The sequence below is a fragment of the Dermacentor andersoni genome, unplaced genomic scaffold (assembly GCF_023375885.2).
Source record: "Dermacentor andersoni unplaced genomic scaffold, qqDerAnde1_hic_scaffold ctg00000039.1, whole genome shotgun sequence".
NCBI lineage: Eukaryota > Metazoa > Arthropoda > Arachnida > Ixodida > Ixodidae > Dermacentor > Dermacentor andersoni.
Window position 1 is genome coordinate 989,204 of NW_027314752.1, and position 14,438 is coordinate 1,003,641.

General features: G+C 48.3%; 2 non-coding genes across 2 annotated transcripts; one reads left to right on the top strand and one right to left on the bottom strand.

Moving 5' to 3' along the window:
- Positions 1 to 1,122: 1,122 nt before the first annotated feature.
- Positions 1,123 to 1,285, bottom strand: LOC140214377 (U1 spliceosomal RNA). Its single transcript, XR_011891320.1, has one exon. It is a non-coding gene; the product is annotated as a U1 spliceosomal RNA (small nuclear RNA).
- Positions 1,286 to 2,812: 1,527 nt separating this feature from the next.
- Positions 2,813 to 2,975, top strand: LOC126526531 (U1 spliceosomal RNA). Its single transcript, XR_007598595.1, has one exon. It is a non-coding gene; the product is annotated as a U1 spliceosomal RNA (small nuclear RNA).
- The last annotated feature ends 11,463 nt before the right edge of the window (positions 2,976 to 14,438 follow it).

Below are 14,438 nucleotides of genomic sequence, written 5' to 3' on the forward strand. Positions count from 1 at the left end.
ATGTCTAACGACAACTTGTAACGACTACAATTCATTCGAAATGACTAACCATGCTTAGTAATGACCAGTAATGACTAATAATGACTGAAATGACTTGTAATAACCATGATATGGCCAACATGTCTAACGATGGCTTGTAATGCCTACATTTGATTACAAATGACTAAAAATGCTTAGTAGTGAGCAGTAATGACTAAAAGAAAGAAGGGAAAGAGAAGAGGCAAAGAGAAAGAGGCGAATGATAAAATGAGGAAGAGTAGGCTTTGGCGGTTCACCTGTTGGGAGAGACCTTAAAAGACCCTGTAATTTTTGACGATGATATATGCCGTAAGCTTGAAAACGATGAATACTCATACCAGGTGCCGTTAGGTCCGTGCAGTATTGTGGGAGTACGGAGAAGCGAGCGGTCCAGTTAGTGCAGCGATAGAGAGGGTGAGCTGTATAGCTCCGCCAATTTTTCTTATATTATCTGCTCGTTTTCAGCTTCGCCCAGCTTGAAAACTGTGTGCTATTCGCAGTGAGCAACGTCACAATGGAGGCTAGGCGTTGTGTGGAGAGGCATACACCCCCGTAATGCGAAACTAGCTGACTGAGCGTTGAGCTTGATTACGAAAATCTCTAAACAGAAGCACTCCTCGTAGGAAAATCAAACAAAGAGCAGCCGTCTTAAAATACGAATGTCTCAACGTTTCAAGTATAATCACATACTACAAGCGTGGCACATATAAGTAAACTAAGAAGCCTTTAGTTAACTATATGTGTTCCATAACTCCAACTGTTCGCGAAAATTGTGTCGGCCAAAGCGCATGAACTGCCTTCGCATGCAGATGTTGTGTTTTAAATAAAATTACTGTTATTTTAACTTTGCAAACCATGCACATCTCTTGTTATACCCGACGCGTGCTATGCCGACTTTACCAACGCCGGACTTTACAGCACTATTTGATTCTGCGCCTGGTAACTGACAACTTGGGCGGCGTGAGAAGGGCACATTGCCCATCTATCTCATACATGGCGCGGATGAGCCCACTGCACGTGGTGTGGTCAGGCTTGCGTCGATGAAGTTAGCACCCTCGTGTGCTCGCTGATAATGTATCCTCTATTTTTTGTACTTGAACATGGAAGGGGCTGGCGCGTACGCCGAGCCCCACTACCAAAAATTACATGCCCCATCTGCCCCGGTTTTGGGTAGTGGCGTGCTTCAGCCAACCGCAGTGCAATGGCAAGGCCTCGGCACGGGGCGCCGACCTCAATGATCATCGGAAACCCGGCACCAGGTAAGTATGCAGAGGAACACGTCGCCATACCTGGCCATTCCAAAAGGTGCACCATATGGAGCGGGTAGTCTGGAGTACTCTACATGAAACAGGAAACTTTGCTTAGCAAGGAAGAGTTGCTAAATTACCTACCGTAACGCACAAGCACTCCATACATACAACTATAATCCTAGTTTGCCAGTTTTCTTTGCTTGTAATGGCCGTATTAACAAAACTGTGAGGAACTATCGGGCGACGATTGTCTCGGCCAAGCGATAGTTGCTTGCTGTAAATCCACCGAGATGGAGACGACAATACGACGGCGGCAGCGATGGCATGACGACATAGAAATGACGACGACGTCGTGATGACGACAGCACCACCAGAGACGTCACGACGATCGTGGAACGACCGCGATGGCACGATGATGATGACGGCACGATTCCAATGGAAGAGCAAGGGTTCATCACGTCCAGGGCTTGACGATGACAGATTGACAAAGACTGCATGATGACGACGGATTGAAGGCGACGAACAATGAAATGACTGCGGTGGCGTGTTCGAATTGGAGCTCTCGTCGGCGCTTACAAATAATGCATCACCCGCCACTCCGTGCCGTCTCGCTTTGCACTATCTCCGGCACCGGGTCGCACTACGTCTCCGGCGCCGGCCCATGGTTCGAGACAGCAGCACCAACATTTTGGTCAAGAGGCAAGAAAGGCTTCAATTTAATAAACAGGTCAATAAATAAACATGTCCAGATTCAACGCACATCTTGGAGTCTACGTGAAGCTAGCTTTCGCGAAGAAGTTAAGTGCGTTGAATCTGGAATTATTATTTATTGACCTGTTTATTAAATTGAAGCCTTTCTTGCCTCTTGACCAAAATGTTGGTGCTGCTGTCTCGAACCATGGGCCGGCGCCGGAGACGTAGTGCGACCCGGTGCCGGAGATAGTGCAAAGCGAGACGGCACGGAGTGGCGGGTGATGCATTATTTGTAAGCGCCGACGAGAGCTCCAATTCGAACACGCCACCGCAGTCATTTCATTGTTCGTCGCCTTCAATCCGTCGTCATCATGCAGTCTTTGTCAATCTGTCATCGTCAAGCCCTGGACGTGATGAACCCTTGCTCTTCCATTGGAATCGTGCCGTCATCATCATCGTGCCATCGCGGTCGTTCCACGATCGTCGTGACGTCTCTGGTGGTGCTGTCGTCATCACGACGTCGTCGTCATTTCTATGTCGTCATGCCATCGCTGCCGCCGTCGTATTGTCGTCTCCATCTCGGTGGATTTACAGCAAGCAACTATCGCTTGGCCGAGACAATCGTCGCCCGATAGTTCCTCACAGTTTTGTTAATACGGCCATTACAAGCAAAGAAAACTGGCAAACTAGGATTATAGTTGTATGTATGGAGTGCTTGTGCGTTACGGTAGGTAATTTAGCAACTCTTCCTTGCTAAGCAAAGTTTCCTGTTTCATGTAGAGTACTCCAGACTACCCGCTCCATATGGTGCACCTTTTGGAATGGCCAGGTATGGCGACGTGTTCCTCTGCATACTTACCTGGTGCCGGGTTTCCGATGATCATTGAGGTCGGCGCCCCGTGCCGAGGCCTTGCCATTGCACTGCGGTTGGCTGAAGCACGCCACTACCCCAAACCGGGGCAGATGGGGCATGTAATTTTTGGTAGTGGGGCTCGGCGTACGCGCCAGCCCCTTCCATGTTCAAGTACAAAAAATAGAGGAAACATTATCAGCGAGCACACGAGGGTGCTAACTTCATCGACGCAAGCCTGACCACACCACGTGCAGTGGGCTCATGCGCGAGATATATTAGATAGGTGGGCAACGTGCCCTTCTCACGCTGCCCAAGTTGTCAAGTTGTTTGAGTGTGTAGTAGCACGTGACACTGTCACTTCTTCAGTGCGCCCCTAATATATCGAGGCCGAGTGAGAAAACACCCGTTGTTCGAAAGGTTGATACGCAATGTTTGCTTTGCGGGGGCGCTGTTACACCACTAGTCGCATCAGAGTTAAGCCGCGCCGAGCATCGTACTCCCTCTTCTAGCGCATTACAACTGAACTGTCGAGTTACCTACAGGATCATTTGGTTGTTGACGGTGAAGAACGCTTCCTTTGACGCTGGTTAAAGTTCTTGACCATGTCGGGCGGAGAGATGCTCTTACGACCTCTTGCGCGCTAAAGGAATGGTGCAATGTTTTATCGTATAATGTTCTTGGAGCTAGCGAGCGTTCGCATTTAATTACGCTTGTATTCCTTTAACTTCCTCAATTTTTTTTTTAAATAACCGGCGAGCCATCAGGGCCTTGAGAATTTCCGTTGGAGTCGCTTCCGCAATTTCCGTTTCCGAAACGCCGCGAAGGTCCAGGCCTTCTTAGATATTGTCCGCTCCTAAGTGGTTTATTACGGCGCTTCCGGTGTCAGCCGGGACCGGAAGTCGTCCGCGCTTGAAACCTTTAAACGGCCACTCGAAGTTGTGCCGAGCATGGGACCACGGAAGAGCGCGGAACAAGCGCTTTTTGGGGCGCCGGCTCCGCACCGTCGACGAACCAATTGCCGTATTATCCGGGATATAGTCCGCATGCGGTGTATACTCCCTAGGGGCAAATTAGGGCTTGAAGTAAAAAAATAAGAGCTCTTTCTTCAAGAGGCTGCATCGGTTTTTGTACTGCCAACGGACGCATTTTGGCTAATAAGATTTTTTTAAAGATTGCCAACAATCAGTATGCAGTCGGTTTTGCCATGTAACGTATCGCAGAAAAAAATTGATGACGCAGTCGGGCTTGGTTTCTTTCTTTTCGCGCCCGTGTCTATATATACCTAAAGAAAGTTAAATTGTGCGCAGTCCTCCTACACAGATAGTCCGCAGCACACAATATTTATGTGTACAGTCAGCACATTATAGTCCGGTAAATACGGTATACCAGGTGTTCTTATATCTCCACCAGATTAAAAAAAGATTGCCTGTGGAAGATAGAACAATTGTAATCCTTGAGCTAAATTACTCGGTGAGGCGCGGCCATCACTTCTACGAGAAATCGAAATGCGCAGTTGCATAATTAACTCCATTAGGCTAAATAAACGCTAATTAATTACTCCATGACACGTATTTCAATGTACCGATTGTGGCTGGTGAATTCGCAAGGCGAGTATCCACTTGGAGTAGCGAATTTTCTGGAGTATACGGGTTTCGAACTATTAATTTTCAAAGTGTCCGACGAAATGCATGGACGTTCCAGTTCTTTTCGTGCTTCAATGCATAAAACAGTTTTCATAAAAAAAAAAAAGTAAGCCGCACAAGACCTTATTTTTACCGCAAGTTTGTCGTCGCGTAGCTCGAAACCGGTGCCATTCACGGAATTCGTTCCGAGTCGATATGCCTTGAAATATTTGCGGTAAATTAAATATTTAAAAGTAATTAGAGTAACTATATTAGTCATTCAATTTAACATTTTGATTCCTCGTAGAGATAATGGCCGCCTAACCAGTAATTTAGCTCAAGAGTTAGAATCGCGCTATCTGCCACAGGTAATTAAAAAACTGAAGATGGTGCAGCAAAAAAAAAAAAACCTTCCATATTTAGTCCGGCCTACGTTATGTCGCTCCTAGTTTACTTGTCCCGTGCCTCCAGATACGCCGTTAGTTTTTGTTCCCTCGTTCTTTTCTTTTTTTAGCCGGTGCCTTCCATCGCGTCTGAACGCAAAGCGTAACTCTGTCCCCAGCTTCTCTCGAGTTTTATCTCGTTATGCGATGCACTTAAATATTCAGAGCCATTCCACTCATTGAAGTTGGATGACCAGCGGAGCTGTACATTACTACAAAGACAATAAAATAAAACAACAAAACAATATTGCACAATTATGCACTTTGTATGTTTATTTCGATTAACGTTTATTTCGTGACCACAGTAATTATGGCTTTATGGTCGCTATGATAGACGGCCACGGGCTCTGTGACGACACTGGAGATCTTAGCGAACGTTAGATCTATGCACGACCGATGGCGCGTCGTGGAGATGTCGGTCTTGGTGTAACACTGAAGGCCGAACCTTCCCAAGAGAAACGCCAAGAACCGCTTTCCGTAGGGACGAGACACCTTGACGTTAAAGTCACCCACATTGACGATGGGTTTCGGGTCCACCGGGAGGATCTAAAGCTCCTTAAACTTCGTAAAGTGGCGACACTCTCCTCCTCCGCCTTCACTCCTCCTCGTTTCTTATCTCTTTCACTCTCCCTCCTCGACCGTGGAGCCGCCTAGAGCGCTCGAGCGTAGCAAAGGCGCCAACATGCGCTCCTCACCACTCCGTAGGCGCTTCTCGAGCGAAAATGGCGCTGAAGCACGGCGCGAGGGCCCACGTGATGCTATTAGGCCAATAGCGACGCGGCGTTGGCCTCGGCCAGAGCGCGCGAGGAGGCGGCATTCTTCAAAGCGTGGCGCTACTTTACGAAGTTTAAGGGGCTTTAGGAGGATCCACCTAAATGTGTCGTTCGTAAATTTTCCAAGGTCCCTGTTGAACGTTCCGGTATGAACGTATACGGTGGCGACAACGATTCCGTCGCCAGTCTGTACGGTGACCACACTAGCTTGACCAACGGAAATTGCCTTCGTCGGCAACTCAGTCCAGTCATTCTGTCCAGGATGAGGGCGAAGGCACGTAACTCGATGGGCACCCAATCGGCCATGACCTCGATCCCTCGTCTCCCAGCAGCATGCGCGAGGGGCTTGGCTTTGATCTGAGCCAGACGGCCAGTATGTGGCACATAAAGTATAAGCCAAATGCGCATTGCATCGCGCGCTTCGCCTTCCCTGGACTCGATCTCTCGAAGTACACCGACGGCCCCGTTCACGAGTCCGTCCTTCACGTCGATGTTGAACGTGACCATGTAGGGCCTGCCCCGAACGAGCAGTATCGCATAGAGTAAATTGCCCATTTCGACATGCGTCATACCGCCACTTTGGCCTGTGCGCGAACCCACTCTTCGCCGGACCTGTGTCCGAGGTATACATGAACTGCTCTATCCTGGTGCACGTCTCCCACACCCTGTAGGGCAACATCGGTGTTGAACGCATCGACGTCATTGTTGGAGTAGAAGAGTCGCACAGCACCGGCCGCAACGACCAAGGTTCGATCGGCGCTGACGAACCGACTCTCGGTGCCGCGCACCTCTTCCGGTTGGAGGTGCGCGTCATGGAGCGTCGGTTCTTTTTTTTATTGAAAGGAAAACAAAAGAAAGAGTCGTAGTCACCTAATAATGGTGACGGCTACTCCTTTTCTCATAGCGGAAACAACAATATAAAAAATATGTAGGAAAATGAAATCACTTCATACGGTCAGAAATCCACAGCACAGTCCTATACGCCTATGAACGTATAACAGAGTCGGTTCGTTTAATTCATAACATTTAATGACAGGCCGTTGATTGAAAACGTTGTTATTGAACCCATGGCCGCACATAATATTAGCAAAGCGAGCCATCAAGGCTCTCTCACAAATTTTGTTAACACAAGCCTCGATCCAAGACTGAACGGACACTTTGGACACGAGAGTGTCCAGCCTACTAATCTACCTGTCTACTAATCTACTACCTACTACTAATCTACCTATCCTAATCATCACTCCGTATGCCATTCTTTTTCTCCTCGTTCCTTTCCCTGTGAGGAGAGTAGCAGGCTGGAAAGAAAGAGAGACAGAGAGAAATAGAAGAGAGGAAAGACAGGAAGGTTAACAGACGCTGCACATCCGCTTTGCTAGAGAACTACTATACCTTAGGCCAACTTAATTGCGTTTTCTGAATAAGATATATATCTCTCTCTCTCTTTCTGTTTAGCTATTCGTTTGATAACGCATACTTCAGATGCTCGCAACTCGCTGACATTGGTTCAGCATTCCTCTGAGCCAAGAAGCCGAGCAGAGGTTGACTAGGTTGACTAGGTTGACTAGGCCGACTAGGTTGACTCTAACAACGGGAGAATGACGTGCAATGTAAATAGTTGTGCTCATATTCCCTTTAATATGAACGGGGAAGGAGCGGTCACAATGGCGCCCACTAGCGGTCTCCGGAAGCGTCAACTCACACAGCAGTTTGTAGTGTCCGCATAGATCAATAAAGAGAAAGTGCGATATGCTGCGTCGTCGAACGAGTACCGAGATATAAACTTTGGAAGCAGGGTGGCCGTTTATTATTTTTTGCTCCATTCATTCGTTATTTTTTTTTTTTACATTCTATCCCAGAGTTACTCCCGCTTCGCTGGAGGCAATAATATAGAGGCTCCGGCCGAAGTCCGGCTTTTCGAGAAGGCATCACGTGGTAAGCTCTCCTGATGTGGGCGAAGTTGGTAGGCTGGCGGGAAAAAGAACGTTATGTAAGGAAAGCCAAATACTTCGAGGCAACAAATTTAGAGAAGACGAGAGGCGGGGGAGAAGGCCTCGAGAACTGCGAACTGCCGTTCAATAGGCACCACTGTACACTTTCGACACGCTTTGCTTTATCGCGCGATATATATTTTTTTCGCACTTCCTTTCCGTTTAGACGAATCGAAGGGAACGCTGCAGAATAATGGAAGGACAAAATTTTGAAATGCAGAAATATTAGGGATGGCCCGGAGATTCTTTCCCCCACGTGGCTCTAGACTTGGTCCGAAGCTCTAACATGCGAGATAAATAATAAATTCTTTTCCACTCTTTATGGAACGATAGGCGTCTCTTTGGACGCTGTATAATAGCGTTTCTTCTGTATTGAATGAGGATAGCAGAACGTTTATGCTGCAGTGCGTCATAGCTAAAGAAAGAGCCAGTGTTGGATAACCTACCTGAACAATTTTATTAAGAAACATGATGCGTAAAAGAAAATGTGTTAGCAGAAGGTAGCAATTATGCGGTACGAAAGATATTACGGTTGAACTCATCTCGCGATGACTGCCGATGGTAATGCGAATAGCGATCGAGCAACGTAGCGACAGATTACATTCCAGAAGTCATGTTTATTTAACATGTGTAGCGGTAATTATGACACTTTCGTAGCTTAGCCTATATGCGACGTACTGCAATGCCGTATGCCGCTGTGCTACGGAACTCGCTTGCCAAGGTGGCCGACGGGCATAGAGGCGTGGACGGCGACTGTATGACGCCGAGGCCGGGACGATGGAATGGAGAAAAAGGAACGACGTCGATTGGACGACAGAGGCGTACAACGACGACGGCACGAGGACGATTAGACGTCGTCATTTGATTTATTAAGACGTCATAAGGACGAAAACGCTGCGACGACGTGAGGACACCCATATGACAACGACTTTATGACGCCGTTGTCCTGACGATGATGGTACGACGACAACCGGATGAAGAAGCAGGAACGAAGACGATGGCACGACGGCGGCGGTGTGACAACGAGTGCATGAAAACTTCTGCGTGACGAGGACCCAATGACGACGACGGGATGATAACGGGGGCACTTTCGCTCCAATTTTAGGTTGAAGTGGGCGCAGTTGACGTTTCGAAATATTCGAAAAAGTGTTCGAAAAAATATTCGTGTTTAGGAATAGCGACTATTCGATTCGAAGACGGAATCGCATATTCCGAATATTCGCGCAGCCGTATACTGTTCTTACTACTCCTCGCGCTCGTGTTTGTACTTTTGAAAAGCCGATATCAGCCGACATCAATCTTGGCGTATATCGTTGCATATAGCGTGTACAAGGAGAGCTGCCTCGTGGGTTGTCGCCCGTATACGTTGGCGTCAATGCTTCGCGGTTTTGCGAAACTTACACTACGACGATTCTTCGTCGCGTCCGTAGCAGGCTTCTCCAAATCTGTCCAAATTTGTCCCAATTTGTCTCGGACTGGTCCTCTTTACGCACCACTCCTCATTCCCTGACGAATGAGCGTCCCTACAAAATCAAGTTGGGTCTCGTGACTGTTCGATAAAGTTCGCCAGTCCCACATTGTCGTCACGTTGTAGTGACAGTGAAAAACAACTGCGGCACAAATGCGAGTGACCAAACAAGTGACTCGTTATTGGACGAACTGACGACCAGTGCAAGTGTTATGGCTAACTGGATAAAACTGTTCATTGATCTCGTAAAAGAATTTTTGTTTTGAATCGTTGGTCGACCATATCGTTGTTTTCAGCATGCTGCCGGCGATCGATCCCGCATGCCGCATCAGCGCTCTATATTTGTGGCCGTAGCCTTTTTCTACATTATCAGGCTGCTTCATTACCAATCGGTATTCGCTTCTGTATTCATCCGGTATCTTGTACCTTTCTTTGAATTGTGTGTATTCACTATGAAATAAACAAGTAAATAAATAAGAAAAGCAAGTAACACACAAGCACGCGCACCAATAGCGGCGACCACAGTCGTCGATCGTCGAAAATCTCATCTCTGGGTCAAGCGTGTCGGCTATTCACACGTGGCTCGTCGTAGATGCTAGCCTGCTGCTCACGTGTGTTGCAGTGTGGGCCCGCAATCTGATTAGACAAGGTTTCCTCGCTATGGAATCGCCGATAACATTCGATAGAGTTCTGATACGTTAAGGCGAGCCTAGTCAACACCACCTAGATAGCACAAGGCCTTTCCACTCCGATCCTTGACGTCATGCTACCTGGCCCGACTGCTATAAAATCTAATGGGGACGCTCCCGACTAGGCAACAGTGATTTTGACGTCACCACTTTCATCACGCCAGCTTTGTCAATGCAAATTTGGGGCCAGGTACCGTGACGTCATGGATCGGAGTAAACAGGCCTTCTGCTATCTAGGTGGTGTTGGCCTAGTGCGAAGGGCAGTATAACTGTGCGCTTGCGGTGCAGTTAGTGCGTTGACCCTTTTCACGGAAATCCCGTGGGCGCTGCCTTGTTTGATCACGTGCTGACGCGCCCATTGCTTTGCCTCAGCTGCCTCGATCCGGCTGTGTTTGCAATGGATGTGTATACATGACGCCGGTGTTGCTCTGCAAACCTTTGTGCACGTGGATCGTACAGATGGTGACCGGGTGGACGACACGCGGAGCTTTGGTGACAGCTTCAAAGGACATGCAAGCGCTTTCGGAGCTCATTGCGCTTTGTCAAAACGGCGCGAGCAGCGTGAGCGGTGCTTGTAATAAAATCGGGGCTAAAAATGTATTCCCAGCTACCCTAACCTTCCGCTGATGAATTGAATCACTATCAGGGTTATATCTCTTCCTTCTTTATTTGGCAAACAATTATAAGCAGCGGCTTGTGACGTTTCTGACTCAGTAAAGCTCCCCGCCGGCGGTCATTATCTGATTGTTTCTCTTTTTCTGCCGGATCGCTCGCGTGTGTACTCACTTGCGATATAGAGTTGTTCTTGCAGGGCACAAGGCTTGTAGCCTAGCTATTGTGTATGCCGTAATAGCTTGTAGCCACTATGTATTATCGCTCACTCGCTTACTGTGTAGACAGACGGTTAGGAAACGCTCAGCTTCGAACATGAGTGTGCTGTCGATGTAGTCGCCGTCGCACATGCTTCGGCGCACTGATTCAAGCGTGCGCCCCGTTCACTTATTCTTGATACGTCGGCGATAGAGTGGGCGTAGGTTTGTGTGCGAGTCTGGGTGGACGTGTGTAGACTACGTGCGAGAAACTTACTATATGCCGAGAAGCGGTGCTACGCCCTTTGTCACTGTACAAAGAGCGCTACGCACTCGTGCAGACATTCCGGGGTTGAAGTCATTTCCTTGGAGGTTATAGCGCTATACAACGCTGGCGGATATGGTGTGGTATGGTATGATGAACTTTATTCACGTCCTGAAGGTCAACCCTTAGGGTGACGCAGGCGGCTCCCACGTCGGCACAGTTAAGGTTTAACCTTACCGCCGTATCGTGGGCCTTCTGTACGGCCTGTACTTGGTCTAAAAGAACTCCGCTGTGAAGAACTCGTCGCCACCAGTCTCTTTCCTAGTCCCAGTCTGTGAAAGACACAGGACACTGCCAAAGCATATGAGTGAGTTTTTTTTTTTTATCGTCGAGGGAAGAAGTGCATCGCGAAGAGCCGGCAACACAGGCAGTCCTTACGTAGCAGCGATCCGTGCACGTGGACATGCTGAATCATCCCATTCCTTAATGTGCCAGTCCCAGTTTTTTGCAGCCAACTACAGCAGACGTCTTCACCCCACCGCTCCATATATTGCAGCATGAATGGGGCACAGTGCGCTGGCGAAAACCCAATTGAATTTCCGACAGCTGATCGCGCAGAAGCAGGGCAGAAGAGGTAACGGTTTCGTATTCTTGCGCTTTCGCTGTGGTAGGGTGGCCACGCTAGCTGAGGCAACGTTCGGCGCCCAGACAAAAGCGCCATCCCGTTTCTCTATAGAGCAAACTGCTTCGCGAAAAGCGTCAAAAGGCTCCATGGAGAAAGGAAAAAAAACTTCCTCCATGACAGGCTCCCTTTTAACCCCACGATGCGACGTCACGAAAATGCGGTGGCGTTGTGGTCGGAAGTGATATTCGCATGGTAGGCACTCCGCCGCCGAGCCGCCGCGCCTACCTGAGTAGTCGCTGGGTTTCGAGGATGCGTGTGCAGTACTGTGTACGCGGTTCTTATTCTATGCTTTTACAACGAAGGAAACCCATTATGCCGAGCTGAGTTGCACCAAAAAAAGCAAGAGACTGAAGTTTTGATAGGTTTCCTGTTGATTAAAGCCGTCGCAAGAAATGCACCGCCGCCATAGAAAGCGAAAGTTGTGTTTCGTACCAGATCATCGATTATGCGCAAACATTTCGTAACAGTTAAGCTGCTTTGTGATTTTGCGTGGTGTGCATTAGCCAAGAAGGGCACTTAGGATCGTTCATAGCGCGTCATTGCAGTTTCTCATCGCACTCGTCATTGCAGTTTCTCATCGCACTGTGAGAAAGCTATATAGATTACATTGAGCCATGGATGCATACAGGTCGACTAGCAGATTCACCTCAATACACGTCACATTAAAATTTATTTTCCTGTAGAGAAATTGAGCCACCTGAAGTATAGATAGGCTAGCACACGTTCACGCACGCAGGCAGCACGGTCACAGCAGCGTTAATTGCAGTGTCGATGTCATAAACGAGCCTACAAACGCGTTCACGAATTTCCGCGCGCGAAGTAAGATGTACAGTGTTGGTACAGAGCTGGAGCGATTCGACGGCCGCGATCAACAGCTGAGATTGCGCGGGATCTACACAGCCCGCGTCGCCGTAGGCCGGTATTTCGCCCGTCCCTTCACCCAGCCGAGGAGGAGATCGCTTCCATCGCCGCTCACGGCGACGTAGAAATCGGCTACATTTTGTTTTTCGCGTGAAATAGTACTCAACAGAAAACAAAAATGCGGAATTGGCGCGTGTTTCCTAAAGCAGCGCCCAGCACTAAGTCACCGTCGTGATCGTGTGCAACGATCCGACGGCATTTCGTTTTGCAGACGGAAAGCCAACACCGACCGCCTCAACGAGACGGCTCGGCTGGCTTGCAAGCGCTACGTTTTGTAACTACGCGTTGTTGGCTATTCGCGTCAACGACATCGAGAAGACCAATTCATTTATGCCCACGTTAATCGTGATGTGAAAAATGAGCGCGCTATGATAATCTGTGCCCAGTTCGCCAGCACCGTCGGCGGTCATTGCGGCGGTCAGCGAGCTAGGCCTAACCATCTCGTTCGGCCTTATTTCGATGGGGACAAAATGCAAGAACGTGCATTGGCTGCACGTTAGAGGACTCCAGGTTGTAAAAATTAATCCGGCGCCCCCATTACTGGTTGCTTCACAATGAAATCGTAGTTTCAGCAACCTCCCCCCCCCCCCCCCAGTAAAAAATATATTTAAAAAAATGGAGGACGCTGAAGCTTCGCCTGGAACGCGATAGCGTTCAAGGACCCCTCACTGATTTTCAGGCTTCCCGGCAACTGCAGCTTATGTAACCGTAACGTTTGCCGGGAAACGCTGGCTGCGAACGCTTTGCACGAAGGCGACCTTTCTGGTAGAAACGCGGCTTCTTGCGTGGGACGATCTCATGTTATTGTTTCGCACTTTTAATATTTCAGTCTGAGAAGAGCTAACATAAAGGACATGTGCTGTCGGTGTTTTTTTTTTCTATTAGATTTGTTTGTGGGCTGCCTTTCTCGAAATTCCGAGGAATAACTTTGTAACGAATGAAAGCAAGGTATGAGCAACTTTCGTCGTAGAGAAGTGGTTGGGTATTCGTGGTTCAGAAGTAAGTTCGAAATTTTTGATGGTCGAGAAAGTGCGCCCTTCCCCCTTATCTGGATGGATGTTATGAGCGCCCCCTTTGGAACGGGGCAGTGGGTTCCGCCACAAAGCTCTTCCCATTACACTGCCTAATGTCCTACCTAGTTTAAACAAGAAAAAAAAAACGATATGAACTCCCACAACCAAATTTTCTGATCCCCTATTGCGAACTTTGCTTTTGTACGTCTCCGTTTTTTGTCGTTTCCCTACTTTTCTTCCACCAATCCTCCAACCGCCTCTTACTAATCCCTATTGCACACGTTTACTTTTCCACTGTTCTCGCTGAACCCAAGGGCTTCAAGGAGGCCAGTGGTGCCTAAATCGACCGCTGGGCAGACGTCTTCAACTTCTAATAATACATGCTCCATTGTTTCCCTAGCTTTACCGCAGCAAGCACATCATTCTTCTTCCTTCTTATATCTCGCTTTATAGGTGCCTGTTCTAAGGCATCCCGATCTCGCTTCGAAAAGTAATGAGCTTCCTTTGAGTTATCATAAATTGTTTCTTTCCTGATTTCGTTTTTCCCTCTTAAGTAGTTTTTCCTCTTAATGTTTCTTTTCCATTGCCGCCACCCATGAGATTATCTGAGCCTCTCTGACTTTCCGCTTGACGTTCTTTGTTGCTGTGTTTCCCACCCACAGGCCGCGTACTTGCTCGTAAGCTTCCTCTTTCTTTTCCTCCACTGTGAATCAATATTTTTACTCTCCCAGCCCATTTACTCTCTTCCATATTCCTCAGTCGTTCTTCATACTCAATTTTACTGCGAGCTTCCCTCACTTCAAAACTAGTCCAGCCCATATCACCCTGCACAGCTTCATTTGTAGTCTTCCCGTGAGCGCCCAAAGCGAGGGCGCTCACGTGGTGTTCGTCAAGGGTGCCCTCTATCGTCAGTACTTTGTACTGGGGATAGAGGGCAATACTCTGTGC